Genomic DNA, 20,917 nt, shown 5'->3' with positions numbered 1-20,917 from the left:
GGTAATGATAACAAACATTTACATAGCACTCATTTTATGCCAAGAACTTTCTGAGCAGTATTATCTGTATGCAGGTCAGTGAAGCCTCCCACACCCCCACGACATAGGTCTGTTTTTATCTTCTTTTTGTGTAGGAAACTGAGGTACAGAGAGATGACAGGACTTGTCAGAGATCACACAGGCGGTGTGGCCTACTATGGTTTTGCCAGCATTGTATGTAGACAAAGACAAGTGTTCAGAGCATGTGATTTGTGGTCTCCCAGAAAGAGACCTCTCACCCCTACCCCAGTCAAAAATATTTCCGTGATGCTCTCTGAGATTCGTATCTTGGCATCTGAAGACTGACAGATAAAAACTTCATTTGAGGTAAGTAATAGCCTGTGTTGAAGGGAAAGTCTCAATAGATGAATCTGTTTCTTTTCCTACATGACTGAAGGAAAGGTGTTTTGAAGGAAGGAGGAAAAGGAAGCTAGGTAGTGGGTAGGGGGGACTTGCAGGGTGGGGAGAAGGCAGTGAGGGTGGGCAGCCGGTGGATAGCACCCTCCCCTCCCCGGGGATGGTGTAAGAAAGGTAGAAGGAGAGGCCAGAAGAGGCCAGTAAATGGGCTTTAAGAGTCAGGCCCCTGGGTTGGTTAAGTGTCTGACTTCGGCTCAGGTCATGATCTCGCAGTTGTGAGCTCGAGCCCGCATCAGGCTCTGTGCTGGTGGCTCAGAGCCTGGAGCCTGCCTCAGATTCTGTGTTCCCCTCTCTCTCCTACGCCTCCCCTGCTCACTCTCTGTCTCTGTCTCTCTCAAAAATAAATAAACATTAAAAAAAAAAAGGGTCAGGCCCCTGAGTTGGAAACCCTCTTTACCACTTGGTAGGTTACTTACTTCAGCTCTTAAGTTCTCTCTTCCTTTACCTCTTGGGTGGTCTTAAATTTTTAACAAGATGCTGAGGGTAACATATTTTAGCTCAGATGTTAACACAAGATGAAAAGCCAAAGTGCAGAACACAATCCAGAGCCAGGCTGCCGGGGCTTGGGAGGCTCGGGGACTCATTCGTTGGCAGTGTGTCTTTGGACATGTTGCTAGAGCTCTCTGTAATCTGGGACCCATTACAGTGTTACCTCCTCATAGTATCCAGGGGGATTGGTTGAATTAATATGACCTCGGCACATAATAATATGGCTATTTCCATAGCAAGCACTCAAAAAAAAAATAACAATTGACATCAGTAAGCAACGTATAAATTAGCCTATTTAGATTATTTTCTAGCACATCCATGCCTTTTAATGGTACCTGTCAGCCTATTAACAAGCTCTCCTTATTGGCTTTGAACTTTCTTACACCTGCTGCGAACTCTTTGCCTGTTGTTTTGGTTAAATTCTCTCTTACTAAGCATAATGTTAGTTCAAAGTGTAATACAGTGGGTAATGAGGTGACATTTCATTCTTTTAGGCTTTGAGAAACAATCATCATAGGAATGAAAGATTCTGTCCTTGGGTTTGGATTGACAACCAAAGGGTGGAAGTGAATTGTATGTGCATTGTTCTCTAGGTTATCAGGGAATGGGTTTGCGGCTTCCTGAGCTGTGTGTTCTGATGTGACGCTTCAGAGTTTTATTCCAGAGTTTTGTTCTAGAGATGCAGAAATGCAAGGAATCTAGCCAGGTATCCCCAGGCACTGTTGATGTATCCATTTACCAATATGTATTTGTTACTATTTTCTGGAAATATCTGTAAATGCTCTTGGTGCATTTTTAAAAATTTTTTTTTTAAGTTTATTTATTTATTTTGAGATAGAGAGAGAGAGAGAGGGAGGGAGGAAAAAGGGGAGGGGCAGAGAGAGAGGGAGAGAGAGAGAATCCCAAGCAAGCTCTGCATCACCAGCTCAGAGCCCCATGCAAGGATTAAACTCATGAACCAAGAGATCATGACTGGAGCCAAAACCAAGAGTCGGTGCTCAACTGACTGAGTCACCCAGATGCCCCAGTTTTCACCTCCATTTCAATGTGCTCTGAATGGCATTGTACACAGGGACGTTGAGAACAAACATGAAATGCTGGCAATCATATTTTTCTAGTCAGTGATTGTTTACTCATCTATCCATCCACTTACAACATATTTATTGAGCATCTATTATGTGCCAGGAATCATTTCGGACACTGGGAATTCAGCAGTGTCAAATCCTTGCCTTCAAAGTGCTTGCATTCTAGGGAAGGGTGAGAGAGAATAGCCAAGGTCAGTTACGTATGCGGTGATAATGCACAGAAGACTGGTAGGGAGGTAGAATGGCTAGGGAGGTAGAATGGCTAGGAAAGCATAACTGAGAGGGGTGCTTGAACAAAGACTTGGAGGAGTTTGGGAATGAGCTGTGTGGAAGAGCCTTTCAGGAAAAGGAAACAGCGGATTGGGCTCTGTACTGACAAGAGAGTGTGTGGCACATGTAGGCAGAGCAGGAAGGCCATTGTCATAGCTGCAGGGGAGTGAGTGATGGGGAGTGACGGGGGAATAGAGTCAGAGAACAGGGAAAACCAAAGGATATCATGATAAGGAATTTGACTTTACTGAGGGTGGCATGGGAAGGTAGTGCTTGGTCTCAGACAGAGGAGTACAGAGCCTGATTTTCACCTTCCTGGGATCACTCATGCAGCTGAGTGAAAATAGACAGAAGGGGTAGGGAGACAACACAGGTCAAAGTAGAGAGGACAGTTAGGGCACTCCTAACATGATCCGGGGAGGGAGGACTATGACTTGGATCGGGATTCTGGCCTGGTGGTGAGAAGTGGTTGGATTCTGGAAATATCCCAGAATGTGAAAATGGTACATACAGTCGCTCTGAAAAGTGGTTTGGCGGTTTCTAAAAAACAAAAACAAAAACAACCCCCCCCCCCCCAAACAACAAACAAACACAAAACCCTAAATATACACTTATCATGCAGCCTAGCAATTGCACTCCTGGGCAGTTATCTCGGAGAAATGAATACTTATGTTTACACAAAAACCTATACAGGGTTATTCATAGCATTTTCCTATGTAATAGTGAAAAACCGGAAGCAACCAAAATGTCCTTCAGTAAGTACGTGGTTAAACAACTGTGGGACATCCATACCATAGAATACTATTCAGCAATTAAAAAGGAAGAAATTAGTGATACATACAATAATTTCTTAAACTCTTTTAATGTTTATTTACTTTTGACAGGGAGAGAGAGAGAGAGACAGAGAGAGAGCAGGGGAGGGGCAGAAAGAGAGGGAGACACAGAATCTGAAGCAGGCTTCAGGCTCTGAGTTGTCAGCACAGAGCCCAATGCAGGGCTTGAACCCATGAACCATGAGATCATGACCTGAGCAGAAGTCGGACGCTCAACTGACTGAGCCACCCAGGTGCCCTGATACATACAATAACTTCTAAGGACTTCATGGATAACGCTGAGTGAAAAACAGCCAGTCTCAAAGGATCACATGTTGTGTGGCTCCATTTACACGACTTTATCAGAATGATACAATTAAAGGGATGGAAAACAGATTAGTACTCTGCAGGGGGGAGGCATGAGGGGAGGTGGATGTGATTATAAAGTGGTGGCATGGGGAAGTCCTTTGTGACAATAGACTAGCTCTGTATCTCGCTTGCAGTGGTGCTTACAGAAACCCACATTTTTTACTAACTGGCATGGTACATGTACCCCAACGTTGATTTCCTGGTTTTGATGTTGTGCTATAGTCATCCGTAAGATGCAACCTCAACGCAAACTGGGTGAAGGGCACGCGGGATCTCTGTACTATCTTTGCAACTTCCTGTGAATGCATAATTTCTTCAAAACAAAAAGTTAAGCAATATTATTAGCAGATGTGGGGAGAACCATCAGGGGAGGCAGGGAATGAAGAGGGTTCTGAGGGTCAGGCAGAGTTGTGGTTCTTTCGTGGGGTCTTCTGCATTCTTTGGCATTCTTGATAGTATTCGTGGTTCCTTTTCAATTTCCGAAGTTGTGTGAGGCGTAGAGCCCTTTAATAATAATAGAAGATGCTGATGAAGGCAAAAAATAAGCAGAGTCAACAGAGTTTGCTGACCAAGCTGATGTAGGGTAAATGGAAAAAGGATCTAAAGATTACTCCAAGAGTTTTGGCCTCAGCAACTGAAGAATTCAGTCGCAATTAACCGTAAAGGGGCTAATTTGGGGTTATGTATCAAGAGTTTAGTTTAGTTTTAGTCATGATAAATTTAAGATGCCTATTTGACATCTTTGGAAATCATTAGCACAGAAATGGTATTTCGAAATACAAATCTAGATGAGATTACCAAGGGAGTGAGTACGGAGAATTTAGGGCCGAGCTTGGGATACTCCAACATTTAGAGATTTGGGAGATGAAGGGCGGCAACCAGGAAGGAAGATCAGGATGGACTGTCCGGACAAGTAGGAGAAAAACTGGAGAAGAGCCAGTGAAGAGGAGTTAAAAAAAGATAGTTAAAGCCTGTCACAAAAGCTGCTGAAATGTCAATGCGACAAAGACAAAACCATAGTTTTAGCAATGTGGCAGGCATCGGGCACCTTGATGGAGCTTTGAGAGTAAAAGTATGAGTGGCATAGATTCAAGTCACGACGCAAAGGGTTAAGTTCACCGCTCGTGAAAACTTCTGGGGAAACTTTGCTAGAAAGGGAAGGAGAAAATGTGGAAGTAACTAGGGAGAGGTCTGGGTTTTTAAAATTTTTCCTTTTTTAAGATGGGAAGGAAAGGGTATGTCGTGTCTGACGGAGGCATCTAGCTTAAGAAGGAAAAATGGATGCTGCATGAGAGAGGAAAGAACAGCTGAAGAAATGTCCGAGAAGAGGCAGGAAAGCCTGGGTTCTAGCGCGCAGGTGGAAGCCCCGGCCTTTCTCAGGAGACAAGGAGGGTTCGAGGGTACAGACGTAGATGCACGGGGCAGCGTGCGGACGTGCGAGCTCGCAGGAGTTCTCTTGCGGTGGACCCTGTCTTTCCAGTGGAAGAGTAGGCAAGGCCACAAGCAGCTGAGGGTGAGAGTGGGTAGGTGGGGCTGGACGTTTGAGGAAAAAGGGGAAAGTGGGAAGGAGAGCCAGGAGGGATGCCCCAGAGGAGACTTGCATGCTTCTTGGGAGTGCCTGTTAGGGTGGGTGATCCTGAGTGTGGCCATGGGGCTTTCAAGAGCACCTTTGTTCAGCCACAGCGCGGACGCTGTATGCAGTGAGATCCTTCTACCATTACTGCCGTGTATCTGTCGTCGCAAGGGCTGTACTTCCCGGGTAGTCAAAAATATTCCACATCCTGCAACACTTGTGACCTTGTGTCTCTCTTTATTCTTTGAGCTGAGAGGTTAATTTTGAAATCATGGATTTTGGAGGAGAGAAGAAGGGAGAAGAGACCATGCCTCATGAGGGGAGGTATGGAAATCATAGTCAGGCGAACAGGAAAAAGAACAGTTGCATATTTCATCAGTGAAGGAACGTGAAAGGGGTTTAAGTCACTAACATGCAAACAACGGCCGTTTTAGCTAAATGAAAGAGTTGAGATATTTTTACTTGTGTTATATTCACTCAAACAAATATTTATTGAGAATCCAGGCACCGTGCTATGTCCCAGGGATGTGACAGCAGATGGTCACTGCCCTCGAAGAGCTGCAGGTACTGTGCAAGCAGAAATGTGAAAAGCGTGGCGAGTGCAAAAAAACAGGGCTGGAAATACACATTTGGGAACCAGCAAGGGAGGTACTTGAATCCCATCTGGGCAGTGGGTGGAAGTGATTCAGAAGGAGGCTGAGCTCAGGATGCTTTTATTGAGATTTACCGGAAAAGGGAGGGATACCCAAGTGGCGAGCCTGGGGTGGGGGTTAGAAAGGCATTCGTGCAGAAGGTGAGAACAAAGATGATGGGGCAGAAGGGGACAGAAGCAGGGAAATAAGGGCTCCCTGGGAGAGTCTGTAGGGCTTGTGGTCAAAAGGCCCCAGTGTGAGGGCCAGAGTGGAGAGGAACCGTGGGTGAGTAAGGACGAGAAGAGACGGGTGGGAGTAGGTTTTGACCACGGCCCCGCGTTTTATTGCAAAAGCTGTGTTCCAGCTGCATCTTGTTGCAGGGCTGTCTGGGACCTCGGAGGGAAAGCGGAACTGACCTGAAACAGGGAGGGAGGGGAAGAAAGTCAGCTTACTGGTAGATGTAGCTTCGAGAGTCCCCAGGGGGTGAGGCTCAGCACTGAACCTGCCTTTCTCGGCTGCCTAAACCTGGATCAGAGTTTGTACAACTTGTCAGTAAGCTGGTGGGGAGTGATGGAAGAGCCCTGGACTAGACAGACCTCGGGAGGCTTGGGTTCCTGTCTCTGATGCAAACCCATTGGGCAGGTCCTTTACCTCTGCACCCTACTTTGCTCATCTGTGAAACAGGCTCAGATTAGTCGTTCCCAAGGAATGTTCTCTTGTGCTGTGTGTTAAACCTTAGTGCCTCGAAGGCTATGGTATTTCATTCCCCCTGGATGCCCACGTGCTAGGCCTTTTGCATGCATGTGACCTGTCCTAATCCAGGCCTCTGGTGTAGTGCATTTGTGACCCGTCTGCACCCGGCCTCCTATTCTCTCCTTACTTAGTGTTACTGGTTGCCACGGAAGGTTTGGTAGTTTTGCAGAGAGGATGCTGGGCTGTCAGACTTGCGGGTGGATGCCCTGACAGGAAGGAGGAACGTGTGTAATAACCATGCAGATGATGATGAAGATGATGGTGATTCTAATAGCCAATGTTTATTGATCACCTACATTTTAAAAAATATATTATCACATTTAATCGTCACAACAACCCTCTGGTATGAGCATTTCCATGATTTGCTTATACCCGTGGTTCAGAGAAGTGAGGTAACTTTCTCAAAGTCACACAGCATTTGAATCCATGTAGTCTGGCCATGGGCCTTCCCTTCACTATCACAGCAGGCTGCCTCCCTGTGTATAGGACTGACAGCCTTGAGCAGAGTGTGTGTATTGAGGGGAGAAAGGGGAAAGATGGCTGAACGTTGAGTCCATCATTCTTGCTGTTCCATGGTAGGCTCCCAAGTACCTAATGCTACCAGCAAGTTATCCTCTCTGTCAGTTGACTGGCTGAAAACTTTAAGGGTTAATAACCAGTGCAAGATGAAACTTACGGCTGTACCAGCAATGTCATTCAGCCAGGACAGAATCACTTTCCAGGGGTTACGGGCCTTCAACTCAGTTACAACGATGCAGGGAGTTTGGAAGCTGCACTCTTGCCTCACTTTCCTCCCCGGCTTTGGAGGGCGCCCCCTTGCCCCCTTGTTACTTCAGCCTCCTCTGGCCAGACAGGAAACTCACCACGATGGGACACATTTTGTCCCGTGGGTCTGTTTACAGAAGGGAAACATGTAATTTGGAAGCAGTTACAAGCTGATTCTGTGACCGTTCATGCCATGGAAGGTAACCCGCGTTTGTGTCGTACCTGACAGCTTGCAAAGCGCTCTTTTCCGATACAATTATGGTTAACATTCACTGAGTACCTACTAGGTGCCAGGTTCTGGGCTAGGCAGTTGTGTGATTTCATGCAACCCTCCCAGTAACACTTCGAGTCTGGTTTCATTGTTATCTCCATGTTACAAATGAGGAAACTGAGACACAAAAGTTAAGGGAGTTGTTTAAAGTCACATGGTTAGTATGAAAGGGATTTGACTCAGGCCAAAATGATCCACTATAAAACAGGAATGCGGATTTCCCGTTTGTTTTAAGGAAATTTCCTTTGTTTGTCAAATTCAAGATGTGGCAACAGGGTTATTAGAAGTTTTCGGTTTTATGAGGGACTCTAACTACGACTTGAAAGATGAAGAACTTTTTCCTTCTTCAGAAATCAAAACCTCCTCTGTCCTGCAAGGAATCTTTAATAATTTTCAGGTCTTTTCGCTAGCATGCCTTGGGCCATTTTTGTAAATAATTATCCCTTTGTTAAAAACATCCTACAGCAGAGGTCAATGGGTAAAGGAAAGAAATGACACATTTCTAAAAATCAGCTTTCCTCTTTCAAGTTCTTTTCTGGCCACTTCTTTTTCCTGTTGTGTAATCAGGCAGTTTTCGGTTTGATGAGGCAAGTCTGCTGTATCCTTTTGCTATGGATTTTGGTGGTTGGTCTTTGCTGATGTTTTGGGGCCAAAATTAGGCCGAGGGCCCTCTTGGCCGTGTTAGTCTCTCCTAGGCACTTAGCGTCCCCTTAATGCTCGGTAGACGTTAGTTACCGATGATGATAACAAGGTACACAACATTAGCTGTTCCTGCTGTTCAGCTTCCCTCTTAGGGGAGAGACAGCAAGAAGCAGAAATGATGGCCACTTCCCTGTTTAAAACAAGGCTCCTTGGGTGATGCAACTGTCCATTACCCTGTGAATAATCTATTGTGCTAAGAATGGAGGGACTAATTTAATTTCTCTCGTGCTACCAGGATCTGCAGTAACTCATATTATGATGCTACAGTGGCTTGCAGTTGTCTTGCTGGAGAATGACTAAGAATTTGGAAAATGTAATCCCTTGTGGTGATGCTGTTCATATTTTTTTTCACTCTGCTGACCAACATTCCTCTCCCTTAGCCTCCAGAACTCTTCATGAAGCCTGTGTGTGTGAAAGTGATTCCGGCTCTAAGGCGATGAGAGCTCTGTGCTTTCCCTCTTGTTTTGTTTTTTGTTCTCTGCCTCCTGATGAGCCCTGTGGCTGCCTGGACCCGTTTCACACGGTGGCTTCTAAGCCTGAGATGGATCTTCTTCTATCAGTGTTTTCACTCTGCTGTCATTTCTGTTATCAAAAACAGTAGGGAAAGGCTTGACTTCTAAAACTTAGAGTAGGCTTAGAGAGTAAGTGAACATATTTGCTAGTATGTGTAAGTGTTGGGATGCTGAAAGTGCTCAGTTTTTAAGCAATCCAGGGATCTGAGTGCTTTATAAATATTTAAGACTGTCTTGTTTGGACGTTTGAGAGACTAAAAGTGATGGGTAGGTTGTGTGACTGCATTGATTGTTCAGTTCAACTCTTGTTCAAGGCAGTTGTGAAGGGAGAGTCTGCTGTTGGGGTCCGTGCATGGGTACGGGATAGAAGAACCCCGTTTTCCATGTTCAGACAGGGTGTTGTGCTCTGAGGAGGAGAAACCTGCCCTTGGGATTTGAGGCGGCTGAGCACTGTCTGGGGCTCTGGGATCCTTGCCTGTGTTTGGGATGGTGCCAGGGGGCGTGGGGGGTGACTTTGTCCTTGTGCAGGATGGATTAGCTCCCTTGCTAAGTGACCTGGCAAATGGGTTGCAGAGCTTGGAGCATCTTGGCGGGGAGCCCAGGCTTGCTGGAACCTGTGGAGGTTAATTTTGTGTGTCAACCTGCCTACATGGGGCCCAGTTGTTTGGCCAAACACGAGTCTAAATACTGGCTGTGAAAGTACCTTTTAGATGTGATTAACATTTCGATCAGTGCACTTAGAGTAAGGCAGATTAACCTCCACGATATGGGTGGGCCTCGTTCAATTAATTGAAGGGCTTTTGAGAAAGCACCGAGGTCCTGGAAGAGAAAGGAATTCTGCTGGCAGTCTGTCTGTGACCTCGAGACTGCAATATCAACTCCTGCTGGAACTTCCCAGTCCGTCCTGGACCTGCCAGTTCCTACCATCACTTGAGCCAATGACTTAAAATGAATCGCTCTGTGTGTGCGTGTGTGTGCGCGTGTGTGTGTAGCAGTTGGTTTCGTTTCTCTGGAGAGCCCTAATACAGAACCCTACTGGATCCTCAGTGGAGACTTCAGCATGTGTTTCTGACGCAGTTGGAGGAAATGTCACCTGGGCTTCAAGTGTGGCTGCCCTTCCAGGGTGGCCTTGAGTCCCCAATTTACTCAGGCTGCCTTGTGGTTTGGACTTCAACGTCAGTGGATTGTGATAGCTCATGTCCCTTTGGCTTCCAGCTCTCACAGGTGACAGATGGCTTGTTTGTATTTGCAGACTGGGATTTATTAGCCTACCCTGAGTATATGGCAATGTCTCTGAATCTCTGTTTTCTGTCTCTTAAGGATTAGGTAGAGAGGCATCATTGTTTAAAGCAGGTCAGGAAGACCTTTTGGTCTTCCAAAAGGTTGGAAGAGTCCTTTTAAAATGTTCTAGGAGAGCTAACATGTGTGATAAATATTATGCCTATTTAAATGGTCTGATGAAAATATTCCTTTGTAACAGGGGAGAAATAGTAACCATGCAGACAATTCCACTGATTGTGTCTATTTCAGTTCCCTTCATGTGCTTAGGGTGGACCCATCTGGGAAAAGCCACCTCCTTCATGGACCTCCAGCATCACTGGACAGACCTAAATGTGGCTGAGGGAGTTAAAGCTTCTTTGTGAAATGGAAATGACAGAACATATTATTCTAGAAAGTTCTCACACTTTCATTCATGACTGGACACAAGTTCTCAACTGGAATTGTCTCCCAGAGGCAAAAATCCCAGGCAGAGAGAGAAGTTCCCAGTTTATTTTTAAGGGAATGGTGCAAAAGAATAGAATCACCCCCGCCCCCAGCCCCTGCCCCGACAAGGCATAACACATTTTATGGTTCTCTGGGGAAGGATCCTTTCCCATTGCTTTTTCTTTGCTGTGTTTGATTTAGAGCATGCAGCATCTCTCTCAAGTGTGTTTATTCCTTTTGGTTAAGTAGTGCCTGTGACGTTTACAGCCTAAAAGAGTAAAACGTATCTGTCATGTCTTAAAAAACCTAACCAACCAAATTGTCTTTTGAGACTTTTTGATTTCTTAATAAAACATATTTTAAAAAGTTGAAAAGCCCAGATTTTTAACTATGTATCTCAAAATAGTATTTTATTTTATTCAGGAAAAAATTTTAATGGATTAATCTTGCTTAATAATGTCTTTATTTTTAAGTTTTACATTACTTGAGGACCAGCCTTGGGATATTGTGATATATTAATAATATTTAATGTAAAATAGTTTCATCTATGTGTATAGAACCTGAATATTTCCTAGATTTCACCAGCTTATGGGAGTCACCTGACCCAGGTGACTTTCCTGGTAGTAATCCTCTGGTGCTATGGATTAACAGCCATTTCTTTCAAGAGGCAAGCCCTGATGTGTCATGATTATTGTATTGCTCAGGGAATCGTCCAGAAGACAGAGGAGGAGAGGGACCCTTGTAATACAGTCACTGCCTGGGGGGCTGCTGTCCTTGTGCTCTGCCTGCTGCCAGTCCCAGCTGTTGCTGGGAATCCAGCTGTCCTGGCCTCTCTGGTCCAGTAGAGTGGCCTCTGTGTCTCTACTTGGCATGCGAGACTTGGCCTTGACCTCTCATGAGCTGAGCATTTATCCTTGGAGTTGCCATGGCCGGGAATTCTGCCTCCTGACCCCTGGGACTTGCTCATCTCACCCTTTGGTCAACAGTAAAAGGCCCTTCCTTCTAGAGCCCCTCCCTCCGTTCTTGGCCATGCGGGTGTGTGGGAGCTGTCTCATGAGAGAGACTCCAAGAGATACAGCTATTTCCATTATTTTACCAAGTTCTTCTGGCAAAATTTGCACAGCAGAGAGGTTTAGGGTCTTAGAAATACAACTCTGCACATTAAAAAAAAAAGTCTTTCTATATGTTTCTCTCCTTTTTAGGGTGCATAGCAGTCCTCCTCCCATCATTTCTGTGGCCCAGAGGAAGAGTAAAAATGGAGACTAACATATAGAAGTCTAAAGACTTAAGAGTATAAATCAAATGAACATGTTATATAAAATGTATCTTATCCTTTTATTTTATATTAAAGTTTTTATTTATTTATTTTGAGAGAAAGAGAGAGAGAGAGAGTGGCATGAGCACAAGTGGGAGAGGGGCAGAGAGAGAGAGAGAGAGAGAGAGAGAGATGGAGAATCCCAAGCAGAGTCCTCACTGTCTGAGCAGAGCTGGACTTGGGGCTCAAACTCATGAACCATGAGATCATGACCTGAGCTGAAGTCAAGAATCGGATGCTTAACTGACTTGAGCCACCCAGGCGTCCCTCTTATCCTTTTATTTTGACAAATATCTCTTTATTACAACAAATCTTCTATTTTAAATTTCAGCCTTTTAATGTTTCTGAATTTGTTTTATATTTTCTATCATGATTTTAGCTTGTTTTGAACCTCGGTGATCTAAAGTATAAAAAGATAAAATATAGTTTTACTAACAATATAAAAGATTTGAACACATTTAAAAAATAAATGAAAATAAATGTAAACCCTGAAAAAACTCTTTTCATATTTTCAAAAGGACAATTTTTTTCTGAAATATTAAAAAAGATGTACTGAAATTAGATAAAATTCCAATTGGAATTAATGGCTATCATACATTGCAGTGAATCTTTTAAATAGAGCTGGCATTAAAATTTTCTGCATATAAATTAAATCATTTAAATATGACCATAAAAATAAAACTATTATTACTTCTGGTGTTCAATGTCCATCTACTTGCTGGGCGTAAAGAAATGATATTTTGCTTCATGCATGTCATGTCTGGATCTCTATGTATAGCTTAAGAGTATAAACTTAAATATGCATAATTTAAGAGTAACACGAACTATTGAATACGGAAGGAAGTCCCTCATCTTCCACGTGCAACTGTTGTGAATGGTGGTGTGCTAATTTGCCAGTGCCTCCAGAACCTCAACTTGGAACATGAAGAAAAGGAAGACAACGGATGCTTAGTAGCAGTGGGAAACGATATGGTTTATTATGCAAGAATCCATTATTTCATAGTATCAGAGAGGATTATGACACGTTTTTTAATTTGTTTTTCCCTTACTTAAATACTTGGGCTGCTTGAATCCTCCCTGTGCTCTGAAGCATTGTCAATCACTGAAACTGGCAGTGGCATAGACCATACAACCTTCGTGGCATTTGGATACAGTTGTTGTGTCTTTCAAAGACAGGGCCAGAATGTGAAGTTTCCCTGGGGTTTGAATGGCACTAGTAATGAGAGCAGATATCGAAGACTATGGATTGTGCTGAAATTCTGAGTCCTGGATCCCAAGAGACAGAGATACCCAGATGTTCTTTACTGAATTCCTTTCGCTTGGGTTCAAGGCCTTACGTGCCATCCAGAGACTGAGTTTTGTTTTGTTTATTTATTTATTTATTTATTTATTTATTTATTTATTTTTTAACGTTTATTTATTTTTGAGACAGAGAGAGACAGAGCATGAACAGGGGAGGGGCAGAGAAAGAGGGAGACACAGAATCTGAAACAGGCTCCAGGCTGTCAGCACAGAGCCTGACGCGGGGCTCGAACTCACGGACCGTGAGATCACGACCCGAGCCGAAGTCGGACGCTTAACCGACCAAGCCACCCAGGCGCCCCCAGAGACTGAGTTTTAAAGGGTGGGTGTCAGTTTATTGCCTTGCACTGTACCTGCTGGCACCTTCCCTTTGAGTAGTCAGGGCTTGTGCTAAGTCTCACTCATCACACCAGCCTTTCATTAACAGTGCTTTTCTCTAAAGCATCTGTTTTTCCCTGGACTTCTCCAGCAGACATATTTAATGTACATGAATATCGTTGTCACTGTTCAAATCCTTTCTTACGGAAATGTGGCTAGAACCTTTTTGCATGTCCCTGAACATCCTATGATGGTGAAAGATACTTCTTAGGGTTTTAGGAAAGACCCTAAGTACTTCAGGAGAGTTGCCTAAATCCACATACTGGCCCAGCACCATCCCAGTTTAATGTACCAGAAAAGCATGCTGTCACATTTAAATTATCATCTTTCTAAATGGTTTCTTCTCAACACTGTTGGTCTAAAAAATGACAACATATTCCAGATATTTAATGTGCTTTGAAGATGGTCTGCTCCTTGGTTCTTCTAGTGATCTTACTTCCACATAGGAGGTTGTCTCCACCCCCGTGTAAAAATGGAGACAATTTCTCCTTGGGCAACACCCTCGGTTTCTAGTCTTTTGGCTTCTCTGAGAAGGCCTCTCTCCCCAGCTCATCTGTAGCCATGCAGAGCAGATCCCACTCAGATAATTTATAAGAGTAGAGAATTTAGGGGCCCAAATGATTTCTGGCTGAGACCAAGCATTTAACTTTCTGGGTATCATTCGTCTCTACTGTATCTCTCACCAGTCGTAAACTCTGATTGTAATTCTTCTTCAGCCACCTGTTTTCACACCAGTGCCACCTTTTCAGCGCCTCCCTTAAGTGTCAATTTCACACCCCTTGGGGCCTTTCTTCCCTTTGCCTTCCCCCACCCTCCATATTGAAATTGGCATGGTGGCCTAGGGCAGGCCTTGAATCCTAGCTCCACCATTTGTTACAATGTGACTTTGGAAAACATGCAGCCTCTCCAGAAGCGTCAGTTTCCTCATTTATAAAGTGAGGATTGTAATGCCTACCTCCTAGGGTGGTGGGCAGGATTAAGTGAGATAATGCAGGTAAAGCACTCGGCAGAGATCCTGACACAGAAGGACAGTAAATAGTATCTATTGTCATTTAGAAATCCCTCCCCCTTGTTTGTCTTCAGGTTGTTTCACAGCTGTACCTGAACATTGGCTCCACTAAAGGAAGAGAATTGAAAGGGAATTTGAATTTCAAAGCCGAACAACAGAAGCAACAGTGTTGCCATAATCTGCAGGCTCTAACTTGAACACAGAATAGCAGGATGCCTCCTCAGAGATAAACTGCCTTAAGAAAGAAGGAGATTGTTCCACGGATGTTATCAAAGCTTAATGAACTAAATATCGTCCTTCTCTCCAGGTATGGGTTTTGGCACTATTTCCATTTCCAATGGAGTTGAAGTTATTCATAGAACGTTACCTTTTATAAAATCCTGACAAGCAAATCCCCACCAAATCCCTAAAATGGAAAAATTCAAACCCAGTCCATCTGGCTCTCACCCTGTCTTAGCCCTACCCCCACCTCCCAATAATGATTCCCCAGGGCAGTAACGGTGGGCAGGCAGGCAGTGTGAGGACCTGTGCTGCTCACATGTGGTTTCCGCAGGAAAAGAGGTCACACTTTGCTTATGAGGAAGCTCTACTGGTCCTGCAGGCAGTTTGCCATCCCAAACCCAACCAGCCAACCAAACAACGCCCCCACCCCAAGAATTTGTACCTCAAAGGAAATAGAACTTGAGGTAAATGAGAAAAAAAAAAATAAAACATCTATTCAAAGCATCTGATGCCTTAGTGAGCAGAAGAATGACACCTTCCTGGAATTAAAATAATGGAAGCTGTCTTTTAACATGTTAATTGTCTATCTCTGCTTGCTTCCTCTTAGCTTTACCGGGTACTCCTGAAAACTCACAGCGTTCCCTCCCTCTTGCTTTTAATCGCGCTGTTCCCAGGCCACAGCCCTCTCTGTAGCTGTCCAGGAATCCTAATGGTTCAAGGTCTTGCTGGACTTTCTATTCCTCCTGAGACTTCCCTTCTTCCTGCTGCCTTTTCATTATTCTATAATTTTTTTCAGTTACATTTTTAACTATGTAGGAGCAAAGACCATGTCTTGTAGTTTTAAAAGGCCACATCTCTTACAGTGCCTGGTTATAGTTCTGGGCACACAGTAGATGTAAATTGAATACATTTTATCTGATGTTTCGAAGACCTGCCTTTTACTTGACAAGAAAATAAGAAAATTTTGTCAAGTCTTTTATCCCTTTCAAAATAGAATTTTTAATTAAAATGTTTATTTTTTTATTTTTGAGACAGAGAGAGAGAGAGAGAGAGAGAGAGAGAGAGCGCGCGAGCATGAGTGGGGGAGGGGCAGAGAGAGAGGGGGACAGAGGATCCAAAATGGGCTCCTGGCTGACAGCAGAGAGCCTGATGCGGAGCTCAATCTCAAGAACCCTGAGATCATGACCTGAGCTGAAGTCAGATGCACAACCGACTGAGCCACCCAGGTGACTCCTTTCAAAATATGATTAATAAGACTTTGAGAAAAACCCTGCTTCCTTTATGTTTTAAAATTTCTCTGCTCATAGGATTCTCGGATTAATGCAAGGCTGCATCCTGGACAGTGAACATTAGAACATTAGAACATTATACTTTCAGGTAAGCAGGGAAGGGGGCCAGGTGTGCCTGAAAGTCATCTGGAAGAGTGAGGATGGTAGAAACCCCAAACTAGAAAATAAAATCCGTAAACATTGTAGAGGTTTTACTGTTACCCTAAAGATCATTCCAAATGTACCAGACAACAACCTCAAATTCCCATGACACTAAACAAGCAGGGCTTCTGGAAAATCATCGCTTTTCGCTTGCCTGTTTTTCTTGATTCGACAAAGAAAACAACATGTAAATGGGTCTCGGCGTAGTGGCCAAAGGAAAAAGGAAAGCCTCAAACTCAGAAGGTCGTGAGTGTGCGATGACCTTTAGTTACTTTTCTCCTTTTTATCTGCTGCTGTTTGTGATTCAGGAAAAACGGCTCTTCATGTTGTCCGGGCTAAACCTGCTCTGGCTTTCCTTTCCATTTTTAAAAGGCTCTCAGCAGATGCTATCTTCTGGAAAACAAAACAAAACAAAAACAGCACAAACCCACAGATCACTCTCCCTCCCTCCCTGTGTAAAACCTGCACGCTCTGAAGTGAGAAAACAGTGGTTCTTCTGTCTTTTTTTATTTCTCTGTGCGCAATGGTAACTTTGGCTGTGTGCTTACGTCTCATAGAACCTTCTTATTTTAGGGTATTTACATTATGTTCTTTGTTGCAAATTCACATTAGAGAATATAGCTAGGGAAGGTTGTACTAATTACAGCATAAATCATTACAGTGGCTACACAACAGAGGCAGTTGATAGATGGATTATCGAAAAGGAAACGCTCTATCATCATTTTCTGTTCTCTTGGCAGAAATGCCATTTGTATGAGGCAAGCAGGTCTGGTTAGTTCTGTTGCTGATTTTAATCCTTCCTATTTTTCCTTCCTTCTTGCCTCCTCCCCCGCCCCTCCCATTCTCAGCCTGCTATGCAGTGGTTCTAAGGTATAAAGACGTCCCAGAGTCCAGTATTTGCCCACTTAATATAGGAAGAAGGACACGGGCTTAGGTCTGCTGCTTTCGTTAAGATCAACTTGTGTAGCTGCATTTTAGCTCATGGACACAGAATCAAACTTCTAAAAATGTTTGGTTTCCATGTTTACTCCACTCAATGTGATTCTTGGTAGTGTCTGACTCATTGTGTCACACAGATTTTTCCACATATTTTAACATGTATTTCCCTCCAGTCCTTGTTGAATTAAATTTCAGTGCTCCTTAGTTCTTGCTGATGATTCTTTTTCAGGAATGGTGTAATAGTAAATTAAAAAAAACAAAACAAAACAAAAAAACACAGTTCCTGGGAAATCTGACATTTTTAAGGCGTGTTTTGATTTTGCAAGAAAATGAGTGTGACTTTTTTTTCAGTCCCTGCCCAGCTATTTGAGAAAAATCAGAAAGTGGAAGCTAGATAGGGGCTAACGTGTGTCCCAGTGTGTGATGAGGAATAGTCAATAATCACTTGTGAAGCCCCTGGAGTTTGCCTGTCACTATGGAGACAAATAATAATGTATCTGTAATATTGTATCGGTAATATTATCAATAATGTTAGCTGGAGTTGTGAACACCTTTGGTTTTGAAACGAGCTTTGAAACCCAAGGGTAATAAGAATAGAGCAACCAGGAGTTCAGGACTCACAAAACATGTATACCTTGGAGTGAGGGAAAGACCCACGTCTATTTGTTCAGCTTGCAGAAGAAGAGATCAAAATGAGATGTGAAAAAGGGAGCAGGCTCTGTCCCCATTGTCCCTCAAGGCCTTCTAGAAATAGTCTAGCAGAAGTTGGGTGACTAAGCTTCTGGAATGTTCATGCAAAATTCTTTCACTGGGTGAGAGCATGGGGCAGATGGTATCTGTGGTCCGTCCATTAGACATGGAGAGAATTCAAGTCACCCAGTGGACAAAAGCACAGGATGTCATCGGGGCCGAAGCTGGCAGTCTGGCATTGAGACTTTCTGGTGGCGTGGGGCTATCACCCCATTTCACATAGTGGTTCCCCTTGCTTCCGGTTTGCTGTGAGCTGTGAGGGTGTGGTCCCAGTTCACAGCCAGGGAAGTCAGCAAACAGGCACCAGTGGAGGGGGCTGCTAGGAGCCAGGAGCACCCAGGCTACTGTCACAAGTCAGGGTCGCATATTTCGTCTGGTCAGACGGTGCGGGGAATTTGTTTATCGTTACCAGGCCTAAGTTATTCTTCCATTAGGATCACAAGAGTTTCCTCTTGCTCATTTTAGAGAAGTGAGGAGGGTGAAAGTTCAAGGTGTTTGTGGAGATTGCCAAAGAACACTCTTCTAAAAGCTAGAGACCCTTTCAGTGAGGCCCCAAGCACAGTGTGAACGGAATACCAAACATCAGTTAAGATCTGTGTGTCATCCAGGGAGTCAGCTGTCATGGAGATTTTCACTATATTGTCACTAAGGCATCACAGAGACAGCCTAGTCCTGGAATGGCTTTGGTGTAGCAAAGCCGATAGGAAGAAAAGAAAAGGCAAGTGTGGGCTTCGGAGAGTGAGAGCGATGTATGAGAAATACATGGATGTATGGGGAGGTGGAGGAGAGAAATCACTACGGGATGGGAATTTGAAGCATGGAAATAGGAAAGGAAAAAGAGACATTCTTTGGATGCTAACAGATCAACTAAAAAATGAGATTGACTAGGGCACCCGGGTGGCTCAGTCAGTTAATCATCTGACTCTGGATTTTGGCTCAGGTCATGATCCCAGGGTCATGAGATTGAGCCCCGTGTGGGGCTCTGAGCTGGGTGTGGAGCCTGCCTGGGAATCTCTCTTTCCCTCTCCCTGTGCCCCTCTCTCACTCTGTCTCTCTCTCTGAAAGAAAGAAAGAAAGAAAGAGAGAAAGAAAATGAGATTGACTTATAGAAACAGAGATCCCTATTAACTAAGTTAGAGGAGAAGCAGTAGAGATAATTCTGTTCCATCTAAAATAGGAGTCAGCCTCTCTTCTTTCTGTGCCTCATCTTCCCTGTGAAGCAGGGCTCTTCTCTGATGACAGGTGTTACCTGACCCACCCCCACCCTAAGGTCTGAAAGTAGACACAGCCCTTGGTTCAATCCAGGACCCAGGTAGGGCAATCACACTGATACACACTTGAAGTAAACTTGATTTCTCCCCCAAATCAGGTAAAGGATAGCTTTGTATCCCAAATTTCATTTTAGTAGAAATCAGGAAGTTTAAGAAGTCCATGGGAAAGGACATTTTTCATTTCATTTGTTTTCATTTTGACAAAATTTGATCTGAAACACAAGAACCTAGAGGTGGTTTTTAAAAACTGGTAGTGACAACAATAAAACACCTGTGAATGAGATATTCAGGCTAAGCCAGAGACCAGTCCCAGTCCCGGTTTCCTGTGCAGCGGGGGAGAAGGATACCCATCTTTGTGGAAGGGGAAAGAGAAGTCATGCTTGTTGAGTGATGCCCCCAGCTCAGGAACTGGACCAAGCACTTAAATAGCTGCAATCTCATGTATTCACCATAACCTCGAAATTACGTGTCATTATTTATTAGTGTTATGCAAAAGAGGAAAATGTGACTTTGTCACATAGGAGAAAAAGAATATATAGGTACCATGATATTTTGAACTATATCCTCCATTTATTGGGTATTTGGGGCTTGGATTGAAGCCTAAGTGTCTATTCTTGGCTTTCTTTTGAGAAATTGCCACCTCGTCTCTTCGGTGAGAGTACATTGATAGCCTGTTATTCCTGTCATTGTCACTCCCTGGATGCTACTCCTCTCACTGAGATGGTAAGAAGGGCTGGAGATCTGTAAGCCATGGTTCCCCGCCATCCTGAGTCTTCACCTGTGGCTCCTGAAGGTGATCTCTGAGGAAGCTCGGGTAAGCCTTGTAGGCAGACAGTGGGACATCTCACCTGACCCTCTACCAATTCAAGTTAAGCAGCTCTTTTACTTCTGATGGAGAGTTCCTGTGGGAGCAGCATGGAGCACATGTCTCCTCCCTGTGAGATCCGGTCTTAGAATGTGGTTAGGGACTGAACTGTGCCTTCTCCAAACCCTAATTCATATATTTAAACTCTAACCCTCAATGTGACTATATTTGGAAATGAAGTCTGTGAGGAAGTTGAATAAGGTCATAAGGGTGAAGCCTTAATCCAATAGGACTAATGTCCTTTTAAGAAGAGGAAGAGACACAAAAGATTTCTTTCTCTCCCTGTGCACAGAGCAGAGGCCATGTGAGGACACAGCAGGAAGGCAGCCATCTTCAAGCCAGGAAAAAAAGCCTTTCCAACAACCAACCCTCATGGCACCTTGATCTTGGACTTCTAGCCTCCAGAGCTGTGAGAAAGTAAATTTCTGTTGTTGAAGCCACCCCAGTCTGTAGTTATTTTGTTGTGGCCACCTGAGCAGACCCATACAAGTGGCTTCTCCCAAAAGCTGAACCTGAGACAAGGGTTTGAGTACAAGTAGGTTTTTTTTTTTAAGGTTTTTTTTTTTTTTTTTTTTTTTTTTTTGAGAGAGAGAGAGAGACAGAGTACAAGTGGGGAAGGGGCAGAGGGAGAGGGAGAGGGAGACACAGAATCCAAAGCAGGCTCCAGGCTCTGAGCTGCCAACAACAGTGCCAGACCAGACGTGGGGTCCAAACTCACGAACTGAACCGTGAGATCATGACCTGAGCTGAAGTCGGACACTTAACTGACTGAGCCACCCAGACACCCTGAGTACAAGTTGTTTTTTTGAGGTATGATCCCAGGAGCATGGGGAGACAGTGGGGGAAAGGAGGCAAAGAGGCAGAAAAACCAACGAAACATGCAGAACGAGTGGACCGGGACTGTGAGAAATCGAGCAGGTTCTGAAAGACTGTGGACACAACTGAGAATCTTCCTTCTGCCCAGTATTATCCACCGGCCCCTGCCCCTCGTTCACTGAGGTCTCCTTCTGGGGCGACTTCCAGCCTGCCAAGCTTCTCGCGCC

The 20,917-nt window shown here is 44.2% G+C and overlaps 1 long non-coding RNA gene across 9 annotated transcripts in view; it reads left to right on the top strand.

Moving 5' to 3' along the window:
- LOC122236616 overlaps window positions 1-20,917 on the top strand; it is a 133,322-nt gene that overhangs the window by 35,960 nt on the left and 76,445 nt on the right. For 3 of the 9 annotated variants that reach the window (XR_006214707.1, XR_006214712.1, XR_006214706.1), the window contains exons 6-7: window positions 14,472-14,704; window positions 15,927-15,996. This is a non-coding gene — a long non-coding RNA (uncharacterized LOC122236616). Of the gene's footprint in view, window positions 1-134; window positions 367-14,471; window positions 14,705-15,926; window positions 15,997-19,639; window positions 20,315-20,917 lie in introns of those variants that run through there. The other 6 variants (XR_006214705.1, XR_006214715.1, XR_006214714.1 and 3 more) reach the window with 5 other exon arrangements.

Source organism: Panthera tigris, chromosome A1 (assembly GCF_018350195.1).
Source record: "Panthera tigris isolate Pti1 chromosome A1, P.tigris_Pti1_mat1.1, whole genome shotgun sequence".
Taxonomy (NCBI): domain Eukaryota; kingdom Metazoa; phylum Chordata; class Mammalia; order Carnivora; family Felidae; genus Panthera; species Panthera tigris.
This window is presented reverse-complemented; position numbering and strand designations above follow the sequence as displayed.